Source organism: Prionailurus bengalensis, chromosome E2, assembly GCF_016509475.1.
Source record: "Prionailurus bengalensis isolate Pbe53 chromosome E2, Fcat_Pben_1.1_paternal_pri, whole genome shotgun sequence".
Lineage (NCBI taxonomy): Eukaryota > Metazoa > Chordata > Mammalia > Carnivora > Felidae > Prionailurus > Prionailurus bengalensis.
The window spans coordinates 62,416,747-62,442,815 of NC_057352.1; the positions used below are offsets into that span (position 1 = coordinate 62,416,747).

General features: G+C 45.1%; 2 long non-coding RNA genes across 3 annotated transcripts in view; one reads left to right on the forward strand and one right to left on the reverse strand.

Annotated features, from left to right (window-relative positions):
* Positions 1-1,589: 1,589 nt before the first annotated feature.
* LOC122494640 lies at positions 1,590-10,806 on the forward strand. Of its 2 annotated transcripts, none has more exons than XR_006300229.1 (6): positions 1,590-1,784; positions 5,259-5,351; positions 5,433-6,641; positions 7,811-7,970; positions 9,460-9,622; positions 10,526-10,806. It is a non-coding gene; the product is annotated as an uncharacterized LOC122494640 (long non-coding RNA). The 2 variants fall into 2 exon arrangements; XR_006300228.1 differs by having other exon boundaries at positions 1,601-1,784; positions 6,396-6,641.
* LOC122494641 overlaps positions 9,621-26,069 on the reverse strand; it is a 34,990-nt gene continuing 18,541 nt past the window's right edge. The window contains exons 2-5 of the long non-coding RNA XR_006300230.1: positions 13,638-13,777; positions 11,358-11,414; positions 9,912-9,972; positions 9,621-9,797 (exon numbers count right to left, since the gene is read on the reverse strand). This is a non-coding gene — a long non-coding RNA (uncharacterized LOC122494641). The remainder of the gene's footprint in view (positions 9,798-9,911; positions 9,973-11,357; positions 11,415-13,637; positions 13,778-26,069) is intronic.

A 26,069-nucleotide genomic window follows, 5' to 3' on the forward strand; every position in this document is an offset into this window, starting at 1 on the left:
CATATCTGGCTTGCCAAGTTTCTGTTCAGAAATATGTAGCTAGCCTTATGGGTCTTCTCTTCTAAGTTAAGGACTGTTTTGCTGCTTTTACGAGTTTTTCTTTATTCTCACCCTAATTTGTAACTTTGCTTACAAAAGTTTGTGTGTTGGCCTGATTTTGATGGGAGTTCTCTAGTCTCCTGGATGTGGATGTTTGTGTCCCTCCCCCAATTAGGGAAGTTTTCAGCTATTGTTTCCTCAAATAAATTTTCTTCCCCATTTTCTCTTCCTTCTGGACTCCTACAATACGAATACTATTATCTTTGCTGTAGTCACTGAGTTCACTTAGTCTCATCTCATGTTGCAGAATTCTGTTCGCTCTCTTTGGTTCAATGTGATTAATTTCCATCACTCAGTCTTCGAGGTCACTAGTTTGTTCGCCTGCTTCTTCCATCCCTCTGTTCATTCCAGCAAGCGTGTTTCTCCTTTATTGTGTCCTCAGTGTCTACTGTGTTATTTCTTATCTCCATGTCAGGGGTCTCACTCTTCTACTCATTTCACAACTCCAGTGAGTATCCTTATGATCATTGCTTCAAATTCTGTATCAGGTATGTTCCTTATATCTCTTTGGCTTAGATCTCTGGCTGTGGCTTTGACTAGGTCTTTCATTGTGGATACACATCTCTGTGTGTGCATTTTGTCTGGCTCTCTGGCTCTATTTCTCTGTGTTAAGAAAGTCAGCTGTGCCTTCTCATCTTGAAATTAATGCCGTTATGAAAAAGAGGTCCTGGAGTCCTCAGCAGTGCACGTCTCCTTTTATAGGCCCTGGACCTTCAGGAGGATATCATATGGGTGTTGCTCACTCCCTGCTGTTGTGTCTGGGTTACTTTTCCTTTCAGTGCAGGGGTCTGCACTGATTGCGTGCCTGTTGTGGGCTGTGCTTGCTCTCAGTGGTGTCAGTGGGACCCAGGCAGGCCAGCTGAGTCAAGAATCAGCATGAATACATGTGTCTCCTGTGGCCTAAGCATTGTGTGAAATGCCATGTTTACGTTGCGTCTCTACACAGGCAGGGACCTGGCTATCACTCATCCTCCTGGATCACCCAGTGCTGGGTCAGCTGACCTCCAAAGCACCAGGATCTAAACTCAAGGGAATTCAGCCCCCTTGGGTTTTAATGCCAAATGTTATGGAGATTAGTCTTCCCTGTGTCAGCTCCTTGGTGCGAGGGCTCACTTTCTCTGCTCCTTCTGCAGGCAGCCAGCCTCCAACTTTCTGACCTTCCTAACCTTCCTGATGCAGCTTCTATTTAGGTGTGGAGTTTGTTGTGCCAGTCTTGGATCCCTCTCTGGTTCATGGACTTGGATGTGGAAGTTATGCAGTTGAAAACATGGGAGAGGGTGGGCTCAGGGTCTGCTTAGTCTGCTATTATTAATTTTTTAAATGTCTTATTATTTTGGATTTTTGAGACATGGGCAGACAGACTCATCTCACCCATGCACTTCAGGATTTGAAAGGAACGTTCCCACATTTGCTTCTAGTATTTCTCTTTAATGAGGTATAGTTTACATATAACAAAGAGCCTCAAATTAAAGGGTATAATTTGATGAGACTTGTTCTCATGGATACAGCACCATGAAGTCATATGGTTGCTCTCTAAACCTTAATCATGATCCCTTTGTGTCTAGCGCTAATGTTGCTTTTGGAGTAAGGACTTTTTTTTTTTTTTTTACGTTTTCAGATATCGGCCAGGTGTCTGAAGGCCTGCACTAGGGTACCTACCTCCTTTTCGGATAGACTGTATTCCCGTAAGTATTGCTGTCGATCTACCTTTGGACTTTATCCTGCGTTGTATCTTTCAGTCTGTTCACTTAATTTTGTTGGAGTACTTTAATGCTGAGGGATGCATAATTGGATTGATTTTCACTAAATGCTACGAGCTGCAGTTCCAATCATGACAGAAAGCACGTGCTTCCTGTGTTAGGTACTCAAGAGCAAGGCAGATACCCTGGGCACTTGAGCTGAGTATGTCACTGTTTTTGCCAGCCCTCTTCCCTTCCCTGGGAGACAAGGGTCTCGTTTTGGTCACACAGAAATGTAGGTGAAGTCAGCAGAGAAGGGTCCCTTCTCTTCTCTTCCGTTTGTCTCTCAGACTCCCTGTCACTACCTTCTGCCTGTCCCTTTCCCTGACTCAATCCCCCAGGCCCACTGCTCCACTCCAGCCATGATCAGGGTGTCCTCCAGCTGCTGTCCTTCTGCTCTGGCCATCGCTCAGTGAGGAAACTGCAGGATGATTATGTAGTCCATGGGTCTGATCAAGAAATCTCTGCTCCTCAGAGTCCTCCTACACTTGGTGCTGTCTGTGGGGACCTGGCATCCTGGGCATGGGTCTGACCCTCACTCCTCTACCACAGTCACTGCTGGTCCCTCATCCTTCTCCACCATTAGATCTCAGCCATTTCCTAAGGACAGATACCTGTATGATCCCAAGGCACCATGGAGTCAGGGAATATTTCCAACATAATTGAGCATAAGCACCCCATCAATCTAGATATAGGAATTTCCCATCACCCCGGAAAACTCCCTCAGGTTCCCCTGCACAAAGGGTGATCTTGCTTCTATCCTCCATCACCACCATTTCTGGCACTTTGTTACCTGTGTGTACAGGAACCCCACTGTGTGCACTCAATGGGGACTGAGAGTAGATGGAGCTAGAAGCAGACGCTGACACAGAGACAAAACGATGAAAGGTAGATTAGGGGACAGTAGGAAGGACAAAGTGCAGGGGACAGGATGGGCAGGGAAAGCATTCAGGTAGATCTGACACCTTCTTAAAATGTATATATAATCACCATAGTCTGTCACCGTGCATAGTCCTGTTCAAATTTCAAAAGAGTTGTCCTACAAGGCAAAGAGATTTTGGTTTATTTCCCTCTGATCTTATGTTTTCCTACATGCATTCTGTCTTCTGTAGTTTATCTGTGGCCTCAGATGAACATTTTAGTGTGTGGCTGCATCTGTGAGATGATGTGTAATAGAAAATGATTGTCTTCAGATCTAGGTCTCTGAATGTACACATTCTCATAATTATCTTTTCTTTCATGGTGTGGCAGGGCCCGAATTCTAATAGAAAAACGAGGGACATTGTCTTATTTTTTAAAACAGTGATTCCCACTGCCTGGGCTGAGTTGTTAACAGTCTTAGTTTAATGAACTCCCGTGACCATCTTTTTTGGAGGATCATTGTGTGGAGATATCTTCATTGAAACTGTGAGAAGCGTGAGGGGACCCTTCCCAGAGATTTTGCAGACGCTTTATGCACTGAATGTCTTCTTTTTCTCTTGTTCTTAGAAACAAATATTACCCCTGTTTTCCCAGATAACACAGCTGAGGCTCTGTGTAGGTCCCACTGAGAACTGGTATTAGGGCTGAGACAGCAGGAACACAGGCAAAGCGTCATCATATTGTGAGACAAGTTTGAGGAGATGCAAAGCTGTAGTCAGGGTGATGACAGGGGTCCAGCAGTGGTGTCATCTGGCCAGCCCTGAATTGTAGGATGACTCAGCTGATCTAGACCCTGTCTCCACTTTTAGTCTCTTGAGGGATATGAACTTGGGCATACAGCATTTTCATAAGACCAAGTTAAATACCCCATATATCCAGGGCTCTTTTCCCCCCACAAATATCCAGAACCTTCAGGAAAATCCAGGGAGACGAGAATCTTTTTAGGTGATTACCTGCATGCACTTTGGCAACACACTGACATTTTGGAGATGAACGCTGCATTGTGCACTGAGAGCGATCCCACATAGCAGCTCCATATGGACCTCACACTCCCTGCTCAGGCTGTGGCCGGAATGACCTCCAGCTGGATGTCACTGACCCCAACACCCTCCCCTCTGCACCACCTCAAACTCTGCTTACTGTGCTCAACTTCCCTTCTATTCCTGTATGATTCAAGGCTCCCCCGGTTTTGCCCTGGATCCTCACTGGTGTTTCCATGTTGGTGATCACAAGGTCTGCATCGTTTAATGAATGTCCCTCTGTCACACAGGACACCTGGTGCTCTAAAAGTTAGGGTGCACCTCATTCATTACAGAACCCAACACATTGTGTCTCCAACATACGCCCCAGTACTGCTGATACATCTGCTTTTGTGTAAAAACTCCTCTTTCATTTGACAAGAGAAACGTATAGCTCACTGTATTACAGGGACATGCCACTGCCCATTGTATGTATGGCCTGAGAAACTTGAGATATGCTACAGTGTCCTCAGGCAGTTTGTAGTTGGATTGCCAAGACTCACAACCGTCTCTACATCATTCCCACAAAGTCAATCATGAAGAAGATGAATATACTTTACCAGCCACTCAGCCAGTTCAGGTCATCTTAACAAATAGAGTAGGTGGAGGAGCTGGTAGAGGAGGGGGAGTTGGCCCATAGCCCATGACTGGTGGTGAAGGGTGGTCCACGGGGTTCAGCCTGCAAGGCGATCCTGGGAAAGGACCAGGACTCTTGCATACAAAATAGCCTGGGGAAAAGAAATGAGAGGTATGTTCATAGGACAGAACAGAGCACCAACACCAGCAAAAAGCGGAAACCCAAAGCAGCAGTGCTCATATCCTACTAGCTTCCCCACCACCAGGTTCCAAGAGTATGGGTATGGGTAGAGACCCATATTTGGGTTCCACTTACAGCTTTGGGGTGGGGAATACTAGTGTCCCCACGTGTCTGGAAACGTAGAAACAGCACGGGCCATTTTCCTAGAAGATTTATAGGCGGAATACTAAATTAACAAAGTAGCATATTCCAGATAGGAAGGCAACTATGTCCAGGATCACACTCCACCCTTCATCCTCTCCACCCCAGAGGCTGTTTATTGTGTCTGTGAAGAACTACAGAATGAGAAGGAATGACAATACCAGTGTCCACACATGGAATCATAGTCCTCGTGGCTCAAAGCTCTGCCTCTAAGCCCCTGCCTGTGCCCAAACTACTGTCCCGACAATGGGGTCTTCTCCTCTCTGGAAGTGCTATCCATGGGCACAGAGGCATATGGAGAGATGGGGATCCTGAGGGCCTGTAGAGGACCTGGGAAAGCATGCTCTTAGAGAAACAGGTAACCTATACATGTTAGTTGGGTTCAACTAATTTATTTTACTTCAGAGGTACTTCTCAGCTTAAGTGCAGTACACTTTGCAGGGGAATTGTGTTCTCTGGAAAAATGAGCTGAAATTCTAAAAGACAAAATTAACACAAATGCACTTTGATGTCTGGTGTAAGTTTCCATGTTTTAGCTGTACCTGTGACACAGGACACGAGAGAACGTGCTCATGTGAACACAAGTGAAGGACACCGTGGGCACTTGCCACACAGGTACTTTTGGATTTTTTCTCTTCACAACTTAAGTTTCAGTGCATGTTTTCCATGACAAATATGCCACCTCTTATAGTTCAGATATTTGTGCCCAGGGCACACCTGAAGGGACTCTGGACAGCATGTTTACCAAAATGCTGATGGGTATGAAATTTACTTTGTCTAAGACCATTGTAAAGGACACATACAAAAATATGAGTTGGAGTGAAGGCAGTTCGCATTTTCAAATTGTAACGATACCCACAGATTTTTCTGAGCACGTTAAAATCCTCAATAGAAGGAAACAGGAGAGGAAGACACAGCAAGAGCAATGATTCCACATTGAGGAGATCCACAAAGAATGAGGCAAGGTAGGAGACTTCCAAGTGGAGTGTGGTGTCATCCTCCTTGATTTATTCCAGGAACACATTAGAAAAGCTCTATGGTCCCCACCTTTAGGCATGCTTAGCTGCTCAAGTTACCACAAACAGATGCCAGCTGGGAAACAGGGAAGCCCGTAGACTCGGCAGTAAAGGTTTTGCATTTGGGAAAAAAAAAAAACAGCAGACAGACCATACGACACACAAACCAGAGACAATGGCAGGAGAGTGTCCTGTACAGAAAGATGTGGCAGTCCGTAAAGACTTAGAACTGAAAATGGCCACAGCATTTACTTTGTGCTTCTCGGCAGTTTTGGCAGAGCCAGTGTCGATGTCACTCTTGGTTGTGATACCTACTTCTGGATCTTCAAAAAGCCCCAGAAGGGATGCAGGTTTATTCTGATTTGAGTAGACTGTTGGGAGGTCAAAAACAAAACAAAAAACCCTCCCCTCATACTTCCGACAACTTAAAGTCTTTGTCCCAGTGAGATCCCAAATTACATGCACAGGGTGTCCCACATGCCTCTGGTGATACCCAAAAAGAACTTGAAGAACCATCCCTTATAACTTGATGAAGACTCCTAAAAGCCCTGACTCAGATGTATTCATCACTCATCGAACAACTATGGATGGCTGGGGGCACAACTAAATGGACATACATTCCGTTGTGCCTCATGCCTCACAGATCCCAGCACGTGGACTGTGTACAGGGCATTTCTGCTGAAGCGCTATGTCTGATTTTCTGCATACGGCCCCATTCCTTCTCCACAAGAGACGCCTGTACCAACCCATGGTGGGGGAAAAGACGAAGATGAGATCCTGAGCAACTTGAGGATTATGGTAATGGCAGCAGACACATTCCCCTTGCATCACAATGGTCTGTGGTACCGCCTCTGCACCTTGGCCCAGGACCTAACAGCAACAAAATAAGGTGAGTGTGTTTTACAAGTCAACTCCTAGTGCTCAGATCATCTTACCAAGTGTTGCAGGTGGAGGGGTTCCGGGTGGCCTCAGGGCCACTAAGGTTCAGGAGGTGGACGTGCCTAATAGTCCATGGGGGTGGGGCATGAAAAATCGTCCAGTTAACGGAGGAGGTCCCCAGGATCCAGACTGCCCTGCAGAACAGAAGTGACAGCTACATCCATATGCCAGACAAGAGAACCAATACCAAAAGCAGCTGTAACCCAGAGAAGAGTGTGTCAGCACCTGCCACCTTCTCTGCCACCAGGATCCAAGAGAGTAGCATCAGTACCTGAAAACTCTGTCCCTGCCACTGGATGCCACCACACATCACTGCCCATGTCTGCAGAAGTAAACTGGCAAGGGTCCTGTCCTAGAGGGTTAACAGAAGTAATTACAGATTAATGAAGTAGCATTCTCCAGACAGGCAGCCATCGATGTCCAGGTTCACCCTGCATCCCTCCTCTACGCCAACTCCAGATGCTCTGCTTTTGCTATATTAAGAACACAAAAAAATGAGTGGGAATAAATGGCTCATATTCTGCTCATGGAATCACAGCTACTCCTGGCAACATATTCTGCAGCCGGACCCTCACTGTGCCTCCTCTGCTCCTCTCCCTGAGAAAGGAGTCTGCCCTCTTGAAGTGTTGTCAAAGGCCTCGGAGACCTCTGGGCAGTGGAGGATGCCTGGAATCTTGCAGGGGAAGGAGAGTCTTCTGTGAAGAACGAGTTACTTGTGGTGAATGTCTACAAAGCTCAAATGTGTTCATCTTAATTCATAGGGAATTCTGACTTTAAGCATACTACAAGACACAGAGTCATTATGTGCAATGGAAAAAGGGAGAAATTCACATAACAGATTTCATGCAAGTGTTTTGGTATAAAACTGGTATGTGTCATGAGACTATATCAGCTCTAACAGTGACTGGGGACACAACCAGAAACTGCTCCCAGAAACACAATTGAAGGACACAGTGTTCAACTTGTTTTTACCTAAGGTATAGCTGGAGGATTCCAGACAAGTCATTTACCGACAAAGACGGTAAGGTGATGAGTGATGATACTGGCTTTCTCTATGACCACTCTAAATGGCACAGGGCACATAATAGAAAGTTGGAGTCATGATGTCGTTTCTAACAGGTTCATCTCCTAGTCAGAATCAAGAAAGGAAGACACAGCAGCCACACTGTTCCCACAGAGGTGAGGTCTGGAAGGGATCACCCAGGCCGGGAGACATCTGTTTGGAGTGTGCAGTCATCCTCCTCTCATTATTTCCTGAAACTCACGGAAAAACCTTAAGGTACTCAGTCTCTAAGCGCTTTTGGCTTCTAAACTTACCACAGAAAGCTGGCAGACTAAAAATTGAGAAGCCTATGGGCTCCTGGATTATGAGTGTGCATTTGGAAAAGAAAGAACAGACATAGCACACAACATGCAAAACGAGACAAGGCCGGGAGAGCATACTGTACATAAAGATGAGGGTTTCCCAAAAGAGTTACAACTGAGAATGGCCCCGGCATTTACCTTACCCTTGTCTGCATTCTTGGTACAGTCAGAGCCGCTGTAACCCACAGAGGTTTCAGCAGTTTCTCGATTTACTAAAGACCCTAGAAGGGACAGAGGTTTATTCTGCTTTTAGAGGACTGTGCGGAATGAAAACAATCCCTCAACTCATTCCTCAAATATCTTAAACTTTTCCCTACAGTCAGGTCCCTCAGCAGAGGCAGAGGGTATCCCAAATGCCTCAGGTGACCCCCAAGGTTAAGGGGGAGAACCGTCCCCTCACCTTGATAAAGACCTCACGGTGCCCTAGTTCATGTTGTTTCATCATTAATCACATAACTGTGGACAGGTCAGGCGCAACTAGAAATTTAGAATTCACCAGTAAAACAGTTTTCTCAGTATACATCATGGGAAATCACGATTTCATTGCAGATCAGGAATTAGTCTGAGGATGCTTGAATTCAGCATCCGACTCTTAATTTTGGCTCAGGTCACGATCTCACAACTTGTGAATTCAAGATCAGCGTTGGGTTCCTCACTGACCGTGTGATGCCTGCTTGGCATTCTGTCTATGCGTCTCTCAAAATAAATAAACTTAACAAAAAAGAATAACATTGAGAACACTGGTTTGGTGTATAGCCTCAATGAGTCCTCAAGAAGGGTGCATTTCTTCAGGCAAATTGTTCAATCTCCCAGCTTATCTACAAGCTGCCTTCCACATGAGAGCAGTTAGTATATAAGGAAAGACTAATTTGACACTATTGAGAAAAGGAAAACTGTCAGAAGTTAGCAGTGAAGCTGCAGAGTTGCACTGATACCATCAGAGGACTAAGCTAAGCTTTATGGAACTTGAGTGGACGGATGTAGGGCTACAGTTCCCAAAACAAACCAAAAGAAAGACTTTTCAAACTAGTGAATAAATGACCTTCTCCTCAAATAAACTAAAGTCTTCACATTGTATCCGGGTGGGAAGAAAGTTTCCAGGCTCTTCAGACAGGGGGATGCTAGAGGAGGTGGGAGGGTCACCGTCAGAGGAGGGGCATGAGCTCCACCAGTCACAGGGACAAGTGCCTCACTGTCTGTGGCACCAGAGGACAACACCCTTCTGTCACCCCTTCAGACCACCTGCCGTCCTTAGTGCGTGTGATTCTTTCCAGACCACACGATGGTCACACACAGGAACAGGTTGCACAGCAGAAATTAGACTGTGGCACATCACAACGTGCTCCTTACCTCTCCTTGAAGGGTTCTTGCAGTGATTGGTTTCTGCCTCGTGTATCCCTCAGGCAGCCTCTTTGGTTCCATCCCGTCCAGTCTTGGATACAGAAAAATAATGGACTTCTATAAGAGTTGCAACACCACGTCGTCTACTAGACAAGTAAGAGTGCAGGCGTCATCCCTGGAAACACCCATAAAAACGCAAGTCAAATGACCACACCTGTATTTCAAGTAAGCGACCTCCCTGCCCTGCTCCGCCATCTCCCTGTCCCAGATCTGAGTCTTGATCTGGGGGAGAAAAAACACATCCACCTTCAGTCGGAAGGTGGTGCCAGACTGTGCACCAAAGAAAGAGGAGGAAACAAGAAAACACTTACCAGGTTGTCCTGAGCATTCTTCTCATGAACTGCAAGCGGAAAAAGCCAACAATGAAAAGCCTGTGGTGAGGGATTCCAAGGGCCACTACACTCACCTGCGTGAGGTGCTAAGGGTTCAGTATGTCAGGCAGAACTCAGGTTACCTGGTATCTAAAGGTGAGCTCTGCCTGCTGCAGCTGTTCCCGTGTTTGTTCAATTTGTGGCCTGTGAGTTACAATTGCTCTTGTCAGATAAGGCCCAATATTGGGTATGATTTTAAATAAGCTGCCCAGGGGCGCCTGGGTGGCTCAGTCGGTTAAGCGTCTGACTTCACCTCAGGTCACGATCTCACGGTCCGTGAGTTTGAGCCCCGCGTCAGGCTCTGGGCTGATGGCTCAGAGCCTGGAGCCTGCTTCCGATTCTGTGTCTCCCTCTCTCTCTGCCCCTCCCCCATTCATGCTCTGTCTCTCTCTGTCTCAAAAATAAACGTTAAAAAATTTTTTAAAAAAATAAGCTGCCCACATTCCCAACAACCTCATATCTGTCCCCTGATACAATTTATTCTTACACATGAAACACTTTGCACATGATTATCAATGTACAGTAGGATCAAAGCTATTGTTACATCCTTTCCTTACTCATTATTCCATGCCTGTAGGGTTCAGAGTTCATAGAATTCCTTCCCATTTTCAATCTTTCTCTAACTCATCATGTGACAAGTGTCTTTTATCATAAAGATCTATTCTTCTATAATTTATATCCTCACCATGTTTCCCAGGGTTGCAAAGACAAGGGCCATGAAATGGCACTACCACGTTGATGGGTATGATTCATTGTACGACACACTGCTTTCCTACAGATTATGACAATTGACACCACCCCCGAGGAATGTTAGCATGGACAAAGTTTCCACACAGTCTGCTCACTACTTGAGATCTTCAAATGTTTAGAACCTTAATTGTTTTATTCCTTCTAAAACGTACCTTTTTTATCTGTTAATACTCTATGCATATGTTGACTTCAAACTTTTCAAAAAGATTAAAAACCAAAAAATAACAGCCGTTTCATGAGCTCCTGGTAATTACTAGCTGAACTCACTTGTACTTGTTTATTTCTTCTGTAGCTATTTTCTTTTTTTCCTAATGTTTGTTTATTTATTTATTTATTTATTTAATTTTTTTTTCAACATTTATTTATTTTTGGGACAGAGAGAGACAGAGCATGAACGGGGGAGGGGCAGAGAGAGGGAGACACAGAATCAGAAACAGGCTCCAGGCTCTGAGCCATCAGCCCAGAGCCCGACGCGGGGCTTGAACTCACGGACCGCAAGATCGTGACCTGGCTGAAGTCGGACGCTTAACTGACTGCGCCACCCAGGCACCCCATATTTATTTTTGAGACAGAGAGAGAGTGAGCACATGCATGAGCGGGGGAGGGACAGAGAGAGATGTAACAGAATCTGAAACAGGCTCCAGGCTCTGACCTGTCAGCACAGAGCCTGACACGGGGCTCGAACTCCCGGACTGTGAAATTATGACCTGAGCTGAAGTTGGATGCTTAAACGACTGAGCCACCCAGGCGCCCCTTCTGTAGCTATTTTCAAATTTTACCTGCAGCTGCTAGCTGATTCTTCTTTGCCGCCAGTTCACAGTGTCATTTTCAGCTTCCTAAGATGGGAAAGATACATACACAGTCAGGAACAAGGTCCAGAAGTTCTCCCTTTTTACCTCCCAGCACTCTTGAAGGCCTATGCAAATATCCCTTCCCCCACTTCTCCCATAAATGCACAGACTGACAACCCAATCAGAGAAATGAAGTGAACACCCCATTTAAGTTCAAGAAAATTCAACTTCTGTCTGCTGCCACGTCTCTACTATTGGAACTGTCTTTCTAGTTCTCGTTTCCTCTCCTTTATCATAAAGTCATCAAATAACATTGTACTTTGTGCCTTCCCAGAGTTGGTCTTTTGTTTGATATGGCGAAGACTCATTTCATCAGTGAGTGAAAAACCGTATCTGACCAACTGTACCCATTAGGATGAATCAAGGGATCATCACTAGTCTTACACCTCCATGGGGAGCCCTGATTCTCAGTCCAAAAGTTGTACCATGACACAGGCAATCACCTGAAAGACGACCTTCCAGAATATGGTTTCACTAACATTGCAGCTCACTCCCAGACATCGCTAGCGTTCAGGACTGCAACCCCTGCCTCCACCTTCAAAAGGCCATTCTTAGAACAACATCATCTCCTGACGTACAACCTGATATGAACTGTCACACAGTCTGGGTTTACTTCCAGGAAAGAGATTTCAGGTGGAAAACTCTCAACTTCATGGAGCCAAATCTACTTTAACAAGACTCATTCCATTGATAGTGAAGGCAGCAGAAGGCAATGCTTGGCAAGGCTGGGTTGCTGTGTTGCCCTCAGACTATTTTCTTTGTGGTGTTGACTGAGATGGTTTCAACTTGACACTTGATGTCCTCAAGAATCATACGCAAAATTGAAAATCTCTTAGCAAATGACACAAAAGCACTAGACAGAGAAAGGCACATGCATTTCCTTCTGGCCTCAGGCAGTACTTGGGCAAATGCTTGCTGGAGTGGTTGTAATGTAGTGGCTCTGTTGTAAGGGGTTGAAGATAGAGAGGTGGTCAGGGTGCTGTACCCACTCACAGAAAGAGCTTACGAGTTAACAAAAACAAGATGCCAGTGAGACAGAGCAAGCCCTAACCCCAGCTGTGGGAAGGACGAACATAAAGGTGAGTCTCCAGGGAAGAGAAGACTTCACTTTCCAACACGAGTGAGGGACTCTAAAGTCCCCCATCTCCTCCTGAGAACAAAAGGAAATACTGTACAAAGGAGGAAACATGGGACTGAATGCACCAAGTATCTGACAACCCCACAAAGACACACAAGACCAAGATGGAGAAGGAAGCCCAGGACAAAGCCAGCCTGGCAGTTGGACCCAAACTCCCTAGGACTCATCATTGATGTGGGGGGCATATATTTGAACGGCAAAGAAGCTGAACAACTTTATGGGCACAGACTTAGAAGTAAACAAGTGTAGTTCAGGGGCGGCCAGCAAAGATGAGCCCTAGTGAAGCTGCGGGCTTTGGCCAAGACTCAGAAGGGTTACACTTGAAAAATCAGGGGACAGGAAACAACTTGACTTTCTTAGGGATTGGGCCTGCAGTGAGCAATCTCACTGGCAGAATGGATGCAGGGATCCAGTACTGCTGGTACCCCTACCCACTTTCCAGAAAGCAACTTCCATTGTTTCTGCAGCAAGATAATTCATTTTTTTTCCCACACATTTTTGACCCATGTCTGGTCCTGAACAAAAATGACCTAATTGCTGGGTGACAAAACAGTGTGATGCGATTGAAATCTATAGGACAGTGTAGGTGGATCCAGGTATTAAAGTTATTAATGATGGTACCTTCCCTCTGCCGCCCCCAAAACATGACACAATGTGTGGCAAGCACTTAGGAGAAAGGAAAATGCAGGTTACGTTACAGAAAGCAAGGTAGGAAGGGAAGGTCCAATTCTACTGAATGCATTGGGCAAAAATACTCTGGACCCAGTTCCAAAAGAAATACAATTATCTCTACTGGCTGCCATGTTCTCCCATACAATACGGTCCTTGTGACAGTTCTCACATGAACATCTTACTTTTCTAATTTTTTTTAACGTTTATTCATTTTTTGATAGAGACAGAGTGCGAGTTGGGTAGGGCCAGAGGAAGATATAGAATCCAAAGCAAGCTCCAGGCTCTGAACTGTCAACACAGAGCCCGACATGGGGCTTGAACTCATGGACTGTGAGATCATGACCTGAGCCGAATTTGGACGTTCAACCGACTGAGCCACCCAAGCGCCCCCATCTTACTTTTTTGTAGGCACTTTTCTTTGTTCATAGAATTCTTCCAGGTTATGTGCTTTCTCCTTTCAGCTGTTTGACTTTTGCTTCCTTTGTGGCTTTCACAGACCTCAATGCATTACACTTGTCTTCCAGGGCGTTTTTATTTTCTGGAAAAAAAAAGGTGTTTTCTTGATAAACATGCACATGACCTGAGTCTTGATTTTGGTGAGGCAGAAAAAGCACAAGAACCATGAAGGCATGAAAGTATTCTTTCCCTTACCAATGCAAAGTCATTGCCATCATATGGGGATTTCTCCCCAACAGAAAATATAACTTCTAGTTGACAGTTATTGGACCTCAAGGCTCTTAGCTCTACATCCTCGAATTCAACATTGGCACCTTGTGGTTAAGACAGATATGAGGAAAGACTTTCACGGAAAACTGATCACACAACAATTTGTACCTCACACAGCAAGATCGTGCATTGCAATCAACAAACACTAGAGGCATGAATATAACTAGAAGACAAAGATGATGGAAAATAGTTCATGTCTAACAACTCATGGCTTTCTTAGTGGTGTATGTATGTATGTATGTATGTATGTATGCCTGTTTATCCCCCATTCACGTTGAAAATTTACTATTCAGCATTCAGAGAGAAAGAGACTATTGAGCACCTGGGTGGCTCAGTCAGTTGAGCATCAGATTCTTGATTTTGTGTCAGGTCATGATTGTAGGATCATGTGATCCAGACCTGTGTTGGGCTCCACACTGAGTGTGAATCCTGCTTAAGATTCTCTCTCTTTCCCTCTGCCCCTCTCCCCCACTTGCATGCCCCCTCACTAAAATTAAAAAAAAATCATAAAGCATAATTTAAACATATTTTTTAAAGGGAAAGGATTATACACTTTGGCTATCACCCTTTCTCTCTCAACTATATTTGGGTATTTTCTACATATCTTGGAGGGCAGAGTTGAATGATGTGATAATTACCTAGTTGTGAAAATAAAAGATAACTCCTAGTCCTTGAAATAGCAAATCTCATCTTGGCGGTCCTAGTAAAATTCCAGCTCATTGGTCAGAAAGAGTTTTGGCTCCCAGAGGCCCGCTGTCTACTGTGGTAAATGGCAGGCAAATATGCTGTGCTCACTTCACCCAATGAACAAAAACCCTCCAAAGCCAAATTACGGTAAAACTCAGCAGCCAACTCTTAACCACTTCCTGATTCTTCACATTTCTTTCTCTCTCTCTGAGTTTGCAAGGTAGCAAGTGCACTTTGAACGGTGTCATTTAAAATGTCACTAAAGTGGGTGCCTGCGAGGCTCATTCAGTTAAGCATCTGACTTCAGCTCAGGTCGTCATCTCATGGTTTGTGAGTTTGAGCCCTGTGTCGGACTCTGTGCTGACAGCTCAGAGCCTGAGGCCTGCTTCGGATTCTGTGTCTCCCTCTCTCTCTGCCCCTGTCTCTCTCTCTCTAAAATAAATAAACATAAATAATTTTATGTTTACTTGTACTCAACAAGTACAAAAAGATAGAGATCATACCGTGCACAGTTTCAGACCCCAATGCTATGAAACTCTAAATCAACCACAAGAAAAAATTTGGAAAGATAACAAATACTTGTAGACTGAAGAACATCCTATGGAACAATGAATAGTGGAATGCAAGCTGCTGCAGCCACTCTGGAAAACAGTACGGAGGCTCCTCAAAAAGCTAAAAAGAGAACTATCCTACGACACAGCAATTGCAATACAAGGCATTTATCTAAGGGATACAGGTGTGCTGTTTTGAAGGGACACATGCACCCCCATGATTATAGCACCACGATCAACAATAGCCAAAGTATGGAAAAAGCCCAAATGTCCATTGATGGATGAATGGATAAAGAAGATGTGGTGTGTGTGTGTGTGTGTGTGTGTGTGTGTGTGTGTGTGTGTGATGGAGTATTACTCAGCAATCAAAAAGAATGAAATCTTGCCATTTGCAACTACATGGGTGGAACTAGAGGGTATTATGCTAAGTGAAATTAGTAGTCAGAGAAAGACAAATATCATATGACTTCACTCATAGGAGGTCTTTGAGACACAAAACAGATGAACATATAATGGAAGGGAAACAAAAATAATATAAAAACAGGGAGGTGTACAAAAGAAGCGGACACATAAATATGGAGAACAAACAGTGGGTTACTGGAGGGGTTTGTGGGGGGGGGATGGACTAAATGGGTAAGGGGCACTAAGGAATCTACTCATGAAATAACTGTTGCACTATACGGTAACTAATTTGGATGTAAATTGTAAATAATAAAAACTAAAATTAAAAAAAAAAGAATGAATGGGTGAACCAAGAAGTTAAAGGGAAAATTAAAAAGTACATGGAAGCCAACGAAACGGATAACACCACAGTCCAAAACCTCTGGGATGCAGCAAAGGTAGTCATAAGAGGAAGTTTAGCAATCCAGGCCTTCCTAAAGAGGGATGAAAAGTCCCAGTACACAACCTAAGCTTATACCTTAAAGTAATGGAAAAAAAGATCATCAAATAAAAACCAAATCCAGCAGAAGACAAGAAATGATAAAGATTACAGCAAAAATCAATGCTTTCAAAACTGAAAACAAAAACAAAAACAAACAACAACCCCCCCCCCCAAACAGAAGAGATCAATGTAACCAGAAGCTAGTTCTTTGAAATAATTAATAAAATTGATAAACCACCAGCCAGTTGGATCAAAAAGAATAAGGAAAGGACCCAAATAAATAAAATCAAGAATGAAAGAGGAGAGATCACAACCAACACAGCAGAAATACAAAAAAGAATAAGAGAATATTATCAGCAATTATATACCAATAAAATGGACAATCTGGAAGAAATGGACAAATTCCTAGAAATATACAAACTATGAAAACTGAAAGAGGAAGAAATAGAAAATTTGAACAGACCCATAACCAGTAAAGAATTGAATTAGTAATCAAAAATCTCCCAAAAAAACAAGAGCCCAGGGCCAGATGGCTCTCCAGGGGAATTCTACCAAACATTTAAGGAAGAGTTAACACCTATTCTCTTGAAGCTGTCCCAAAAATAGAAATGGAAGGAAACATCCAAACTCTTCCTATGAGTCGGCATTACCTGGATTCCAAAACTAGACAAAGATCCCACTAAAAAGTAGAAGTATAGACCAATTTTCATGATGAACATGGATGCAAAAATCTTCCACAAGATATTAGCCAACCAGATCCAATGATACATTTAAACTTTATTCACCACGACCAAGTGGGATTTAACCTGGAATGCAAGGCTGGATCGATATCCACAAAATAATCAATATGATTCATCACATCAATAAAAGAAGGGACAAGAACCACATGATGCACTCAATAGATGCAGAGAAAGCATTTGACAAAATACAGCATCCTTTCTTGATAAAAGGATTCCACCAAAAAACTGTTAAATGATCCATGAATTCAGCAAAGTGGCAGGGTATAAAATTAATGCACAGAAATTAGTTGCATTCTTGTACACAAACAAGGAAGCAACAGAAAGAGAAATCACAGAATCGATCCCGTTTACAATTGCACCAAAACCCATAAAATACCTAGGAATAAATCTAACCAAAGAGGTGAAAAATCTATACACTGAAATCTATAGAAAGATTATGAAAGAAATTGAAGATGACAAACACACAAAAACGAAAAACATTCCATGCTCCTGGATAGGAAGAACAACTATTGTTAAAATGTCAATAGTACCCAAAGCAATCTACATATTCAACGCAATGCCTATCGAAATAACACCAGCATTCTCCACAGAGTTACAACAAACAATCCTTCAATTTGTATGGAACCAGAAAAGACCCCGAATAGCCAAAGCAATCTTGAAAAAGAAAACCTAAGTAGGAGGTATCACAATCCTGGACTTCCAGCTGTATTACAAAGCTGTAATCATCAAGACAGTACGGTACTGGCACAAGAACAGACACTCAGATCAATGGAACAGAATAGGAACACAGAATTGGACCCACAGATGTATGGCCAACTAATCTTTGACCAAAAGAAAGAAGATCCAATGGAATAAAGACAGTCTCCTCAGCAAGTGTGCTGGGAAAACTGGACAGTGATATGCAGAAGAATGAGCCTGAACCACTTTCTCACACAAAAAGACACTCACAACGGATGAAAGACCTAAATGTAAGATAGGCAGCCATCAAAATCCTCAAGGGGAAAGCAGGCAAAAACCTCTTAATGTTGGCGTCCACATCTTACTCAACACGTCTCCAGAGGCAAGGGAAACAAAAGCAAAACTGAAGTATTAGGACCTCATCAAAATAAAAAGCTTCTGCACAGAGAAGGAAACAATCAGCAAAACTAAAAGGCAACCAACAGAATGGGAGAAGATATTTGCAAACGACATATGAGATAAAGGATTAGTATTCAAAATCTATAAGAACATACCAAACTCAACACCCAAAAAACAAGTAATCCAGTGAAGAAATGGGCAAAGACACGAGCAAACACTCCTCCAAGGAAGACATCCAGATGGCCAACTGACACGTGAAAAAATGCTCAAAATCACTCATCAAATACAAATTAAATTAAATACAAATTAAAACCACAATGAAACACCCCCTCACCCCTGTGAGAATGGCTAACATTAACAACGCAGGCAACAACAGATGTTGGCAAGGAAATGGAGAAAGAGGAACTCTTGCACTGCTGGTGCACTGGCTTGCACTGCTGGTGAAGCCACTCTGGAAAACAGTATGTAGGTTCCTCAAAAAATGAAAAAGAAGACTGTTCTACAACCCAGCAGGTGCACTAGTAGGTATTTATGCAAGGGATACAGATATGCTACTACGAAGGGACAAGTGAATCCCAAAGTTTATAGCAGTACTATCAACAATAGCTAAAGTATGGAAAAAGCCCAAATGTCCATCGATGGATGAATGGATAAAGACGTGGTATATATACACACATACATACACATACACACACACACACACACGCACACACACACACACACACACATATATATATATATATATATATATATAATATATATATATATAAAATGTATATGTGTGTGCGTGTGTGTTTGTATACACATACATACATACACACACCATGGAATATTACTTAGCCATCAAAAAGAATAAAATCTTGCCATTTGAAACTACATGGATGGAGAGCCTCCTGGGACCTAACACTAACTGTAAACATAACCCTAACCATAACCCTCACCCTCTAGCACATGAAAAGTAAACCAGATCCACAGCTGCACATGTGCCCTCACTTCAGCCCTCCATGAAATTAACAACATTGGTGTCGCTTCGGCCTTAGCAATTCCCTGTACAGAACTCTTACCCTAGCTAAGTGTCTATCCCCATGGGGACCCAATTCAAAAGTCTGACAACAGCACGCACACGGGTTCGAGAATCAGTGCAACAATACTCGGCATGGAACATGGAACATCACCATGTCTTTTGCAAAGTGTGATTGCAGCTGCACGACAGGATTCCTGAGGCCTATTCCAAGGGTGGCCCAAACATCTCTCTGGCCTTGGATCCTATGAACTGATACTGACCAGCATGCTCCCTTATGTACTCTACTCAGCCCTTTGGGGAGACAACTGCACTGTTGTGGGTTCAGTGCCTGGAGCCTCCTGGGACCTAAAACTAACCCTAACCATAACCCTAAACATAACCTTCAACTTACACCTAACCCTATCTCTAATTGAACCCTATACTTGACCCCCACCTTTTCTAGGGCCCTCAACACAGCCCTTGAGGGAGATCATGAGACTGGAGTCGCTTCAGCCCTGTCGACTTCCTTGGACTGAACCCTAACCTAGCTAAGGCTTTCTCCCCATGGGGACCCAATTCTAAAATATGACAACAGCCCCCACAAGGGTTCGAGAATCGGTGCAAAAATAACTCAGCATGGAACGTGGAACATAACCATGTCATTTCAAAAGCATGACTGCAGTTGCACAAGAGGATTCCTGAGGCCTACCTGAAGGGTGGCCCATACATTTGCCTGGCCTTGGAACCCAAAGACTAATCCTGACAGGCACCCTCCCTTGTGTCCTACACTCAGCCCTTCGGGGAGACAATTGTTCTGCTGTGCGTTCAGTGCCTGGAGCTTGCTGGGTTAGGACCTAACCCTAACCCTAATCATAACCCTAATCGTAAACTTCAATCTACACCTAACCCTATCTCTAACCCAAACACTACACTTGACCCGCACACTCGCATGGGCACTCAATTCAGCCCTCCAGCAAGATCACGAGACTGGAGTCTCTTCGGCCGTGGCCACACTGCTGGAACGAACTCTAACCCTAGCTATGGCTCTGTATGCATTGGGACCCAATTCCAATGTCTGACAACAGCTCTCACACTGGTTCAAGAATTGGTCCAGAAATAGTTGGCATGGAACTTGGAACATCACCATGTCACTTCCAAAGCACGAGTGCAGCTGCACGGGAGGAATCCTGAGGCCTACCCAAAGGGTGGCCCATACATTTGTTTGGTCTTGGAACCCAAATACGAAGACTGACAGGCACCCTCCCTTGTGTACTACACTCAGCTCTTCAGGTTGACACCTGCTCTGTTTGGGGTCAGTGTCTGGAGTCTCATGGGACCTAACCCTAACCCTAACATAACCCTAACCATAAATATCACCCTACACTGAACCCTATCTATCTCATTAAGTCTACACCAGACCCACAGCTGCGCATGTGCCCTGACTTCAGAGCTCCATGGAATTCACAACCCTGGAGTTGCTTCGGCCCTGGTGACATTCCTGGACCAAACCCTAAACCTATCTAAGTGTCTCTCCCATGGGGAAACAAGTCCAAAAGCTGACAATAGCACACACAAGCATTCGAAAACAGGTGTAGAAATACTTGGCATGGAATATATATCATCACCATGTTATTTCCAAACTGTAACCCTAAACGTATCCCTAACAATTACCCTCACCCTACACCTACCCCTATATCTAACCCTACCCTACATTGAACCACACCCTTGCATGTGCCCTCAATTCAGCCCTCGAGGGAGATCACAAAACTGGAGTTGCTTCGGGCCTGGCGACTTCCCTGGACCAAATCCCAATGCTAGCTAAGGCTCGGGGACCCAATTCCAAAGTCTGACAACAGGACGCACACAGGCTCGAGAATCAGTGCAGAAATACTTGGCACGGAACGTGGAACATCACCATGTCATTTCCAAAGTGCGACTGCAGCTGCACGAGAAGCTTCCTGAGTCCTACACGAAGGGTGACACATACATTTCTCTGGCCTTGTTAGTCAAAGGCTAATCCTGACAGGCACCCTCCCTTGTGTACTCCACTCAGCCCCTCGGGTTAACACCAGCTCTGCTGTGGGATCAGTGTCTGGAGTCTTCTGGGACCTAAACCTAACCCTAATTCTAAACATAATCCTTACCCTACACCTAACCCTATCAACCTCAATAATCTACACTACACGCATAGCCATGCATGTACCCTCACTTCAGCCCCCTATGGAATTCACAACACTGCTATGGCTTCTGCCATGGTGACGCCCCTGCACCGAACCTAACCCTAACTGAGGCTCTGTCCCCATGGGGACCCAATTCCAAAGTCTGACAAGAGCATGCACATGGGTTCGAGTATCGGTGCAGAAATACTCGACATGGAATGTAGAACATCACTATGTCATTTTCAAAGCGGAACTGCAGCTAAACGAGAGGATTCCTGAGGCCTATATGAAGCTTGCCCAATATTTGTTTGGCATTGGAACACAAAGACTAATCCTAACTGGCACCTTCCTTTGTGTACTCCACTCAGCCCATCAGGGAGACAACTGCTCTGTGGTGGGGTCAGTGTCTAGAGACTCCTGGGACCTAACCCTACCCCTAACCAGAACCCTCAACCGAAACCTAACCCTATGTCGAAACCTAATGCTACACTTGACCCGCACCGTCACATGGGCCCTCACTTCAGCCCTCAAGGGAGATCATGAGACTTAAGTCTCTTTGCATCTGGGGACATCCCTGGACCGAACCCTAACCCTAGCTAGGGTTCACTCCCCATGGGGACCCACCAACGTCTCGCAACACCACGTGCTTGGGGTCCAGAAGCAATGTAGTATCATTCGGCATAGAAACTGGAACATCACCAAGTCATTTCCAAAGCCTGAGTACAGGTGCTCAAGAGAATTCCTGAGTCCTAACTGATGAGTGGTCCATAGAATTGTATGGCCTGGGACCCAAAGACTAATCCTGACCGGCACCCTCCCTTGTGCCCTCAACTCAGCCTTTCAGGGAGACAACTGCACCGGTGTGGGTTCAGAGCAGGGAGAATCCTGGGACCTAACCGTAACCCTAACCCTAACCAGAACCCTCAACAGAAACCTAACGGTATCTCGAACCCAAACCCATGACTCACACCGTTGCATGGACCCTCAAGCCATCGAGGGAGATCATGTGAGTGGAGTCGCTTCGGCCCTGGTGTCATCTCTGGACCGAACCTTAACCCTAGTTAAGGCTATCTCCCCATAAGGACCCAATACCAAACTGACAACACCACGCACCTATGGTCCAGAAGCGGTGCAGGATCACTCAGCATAGAATCTGGAACATCACCATGTCATTTCCAAGGTCCGGTGGCAGCTGTCTGAGAGTATTCCTGAGGTCTACCCAAACACTGGCCCACAGCGTTGACTGGCCTTGGAATCCAAAGACTCATCCTGAGGGCACCCTCCCTTGTGCCCTCAATTCAGCTCTTTGGGGAGTCAACTGCACTGCTGTGGCTTCAGCGCCTGGAGCCTGTTGGGACCTAACGCTAACCAGAACTCTCAACCAAAACCTAACCCTATCTCGAAAACTAACCCTACAGTTGAGCCACACCGTCGCATGGGCCCTCACTTCAGCCCTCGAGGGAGATCACAAGACTGGAGTTGCTTTGGCTCTGGTGACGTCCCTGGACTGAAACCTATCACAAGCTAAGATTCTTTCCCAATGGGGACCCCATACCAAAGTCTGACAACAGCAAGCGCCTGGGGTGCAGAAATGGTGCAGGATCACTCAACAAATAATCTGGATCATCACCATGTCGTTTCCAAAACCCAGCTGCAGCTATCTGAGAGGGATCCTGATGCCTACCCAACCAGTGGCCCAGAGAGATATCTGGCTAGGAACCCAAAGACTAATCCTGACCAGCACCCTCACTTGAGCCCTCAACTCAGCCCTTTGGGTAGACAACCACACTGCTGTAGGTTCAGTGCCTGGAGCCTCTTGGGACCTAACCGTAACCCTAACCCCAACCAGAACCGCCAACAAAAACCTAACCCAGTCTCGAAACCTAATGGTACACTTGACCCGTACCATCACACAGGCCCTCACTTCAGCCCTCGAGGAAGATCACGAGATGGGAGTTGCTTCAGCTCTGGTGACGTCCCTGGACCAAACCCTAACCCTAGCTAAGGCTCTCTTCCCATGGGGACCGAATACCAAAATATGACAACACCACGCACCTGGGGTCCAGAAGTGGTGCAGGATCACTCCACATAGAACCTGGAACATCACCATGTCATTTCCAAGGCTGGGATTCAGGTGCTCAAAAGTATTCCTGAGGCCTAACCAACCAGTGGCCCATAGAGTTGTCTGGCCTTGGAACCCAAAGACAAACCCTGACCGGCACCCTCCCTTGTGCCCTCAACTCAGCCCTTCAGGGAGACAAGTGCACTGTTATGTGTTTAGCGCCTTGAACCTCCTGGGAACAAGCCCGAACCCTACTTCTAACCCTAATCAGAAACCTCAACTGAAACCGAACCTAACTCGAACCCAAACCCTACAATTGCTCCACATCGTCATATTGGCCCTCACTTCAGACCTCGAGGGACATGACGAGAAGGTTTTGCTTGGAGCTGGAAATGTCACTGGACAGAACCCTAACCCTAGATAAGGCTCTCTCGATATTAGACCCAATAACAACGTATGACAACACCACATGCCTGGGGGAACACAAGCGGTGCAGCATGACTCCACATAGAACATGTAATATACTATGTCCTTTTGAAGGACAGTTGAAGCTCCAGAGAGATTTCCAGAGGCCTACCCGACTAGTGGCCCATACAGTTGTCTAGCCTTGGAACTCAAAGACTAATCCTAATCGACACCCTCCATTTTTCCTTCAAATTAGACTTTCGGGTACACAACTGCACTGCTCTGGTTTCAGCGCCTAGTGTCTCCTGGAAAATAACCCTAAACCTATGCCTAAACCTAAACAGAACCCTCAACCGAATCCTAACACTATCTCAACCCTAAACCTACAGTTGAAAAGCACCGTCGCATGGGTCCTCAATTCAGCCCTAGAGGGAGATCACAAAACAAGAGTCGCTTACGCCCAGGCGATGTCCCGGTAACAAACCATAACCCTAGTTAAGGCTCTCTACCCATGCGGACCCAATAAAAAAGTCTGACAACACCACACCCTGGGGTCCAGAAGTGGTACAGGATCACTCGGCTTAGAACCTGGAACATCACCATGTCATTTCCAAAACCTGGCTGCAGCTGCCCGAGAAAATTCCTGAGGCCTACCAGACCACTCTCCCATACAGTTGTCTGGATTGGAACCAAAAGACTAATCGTGACAGGCAACCGACATTGGAACCTCTCCTCAGCCCTTCGGGGAGACAACTGCAATGCTGTGGGTCCAGCCCCTGCAGTGTTCTAGGACCTAATCCTCACTACTAACCCTAACCCTAAACCAAACCCAAACCCTACCTTAATTCTAGCCCTAAATCCTATACCTAACCGAAACCATGGCACTAACCTACCCTAAACCCAAAAGCAACAATACTAACCCTAAACCCCAAATCCTAAAGCAAACCCTAACTGTAACCATAAACTTAAACCCTAGACCTAAACACTAAACTCTAACCATAATCCCTAAAGCATAAACACTAAACACTAACCCTAACCAAACATTGACCCTGACCGTAACCCTAAAACCTAACCACTAACACGTAACCACCAAAACCTAACCCCTACCCCAAAACCTAAAACCTAAACTCTAAACAATAAAACCTAAATCCTAATCCCTATCCCCTGACCCTGACACTACCCTGACCGTGGCCCTAACCCTGAAGCTAATGCTGATACTAACACTAACACCTAAGCCCTACCCTAACCCTAACCATCACCCCAACCCTAGCCCCTAAACCCTAAACCTAACCTTCACCGTAATCCTAACCCTTTAAATCTAACCATCTAATCTAACCCTAACCCTGAACCCCAAACCGCTAACCCTAACCCCTAACCCTAACCCCATGGACAGTCCTTCATCACCAGTCATGGGCTATGAACCACCCCCCCATCCTCCACCTCCTCTATTTGGGTAGATAAACTGAAGTGGTTAGGGATTTCTAAAGCATATTCATCTACTTCGTGAAACACTTTGTGGGAAAAATGTAGAGATGGTTGTTAGGGCTTGGCAATTCAACTGCAAAACTGCCTGAGGACTTTGTAACATATCTCAAGTTTCTCAGGACATATGTTCAATGGACTGTATCATTTCCCCGTAATGAGGTCAGCTTTAGGTTTCTCCTGTCAACAAGAAAGAGGATTTTTACACAAAGACAGATGTATCGGGCGTACTGGTGCATATTTTACAGACACAATGTTTTGAGTTCTGTGAAGGATGAGATGCACCCCTAAGTGTAGGTGACTTAGGTGTCCTGTGTGAAATGGGGCACATGCATTATATGACATAGACCTTGTGGTCACCATAATGGAAGCACCAGTGAAGGAGTGGGGGAAACTTGAATCACACAGGAATAGAAATTTGAGAAATTAGAGGACAGTAAGCAGAGTTTGAGGAAGTGCAGAGGGGAGGGTACTGGGTTCAGTGAGATGCAGTTGCAGGCCATTCCTGACCACAGCCTGAGCAGGGAGCATGAGTTCCACACGGAGCTACTATGTGGGATCACTCTCAGTGCACAATGCAAGGTTCCTCTCCAAAATGTCATATTTGTCAAAGTGCACCCAGGTGATCATCTAAAAAGGTTGTTGTCTCCCTGCGTTGTCTGAAGGTTCTGGATATTTATGGGTGAAAAAATGCCCTGGATATATAGAAAATTTAACTTGGTCTTAAGGAAATGCTTGTCTGCCTAAGTTCATATCCTTCAGTGAGACTAAAAGTGAAGACAGGATCTAGATCAGCTGAGTGCCTGCATTGGCCTTTAGCCTGGGTAAACCTACAATTCAGGGATGCCCAGATGCCACCCCTGCTGGACCCCTGCATCTATCTCCTTAAACTTCTCTCACAATATCCCGAGGGTTTCCCTGTGTTCCTGCTATCTCAGCCAGAATACCAATTCTCAGTGGGACCTACACAGAGCCTGAGATGGGTTATCTGTGAAAGAGGGGTAATATTTGTTTCTAAGGACATAATGAAAAGAAGACATTGAATACAGAATGCA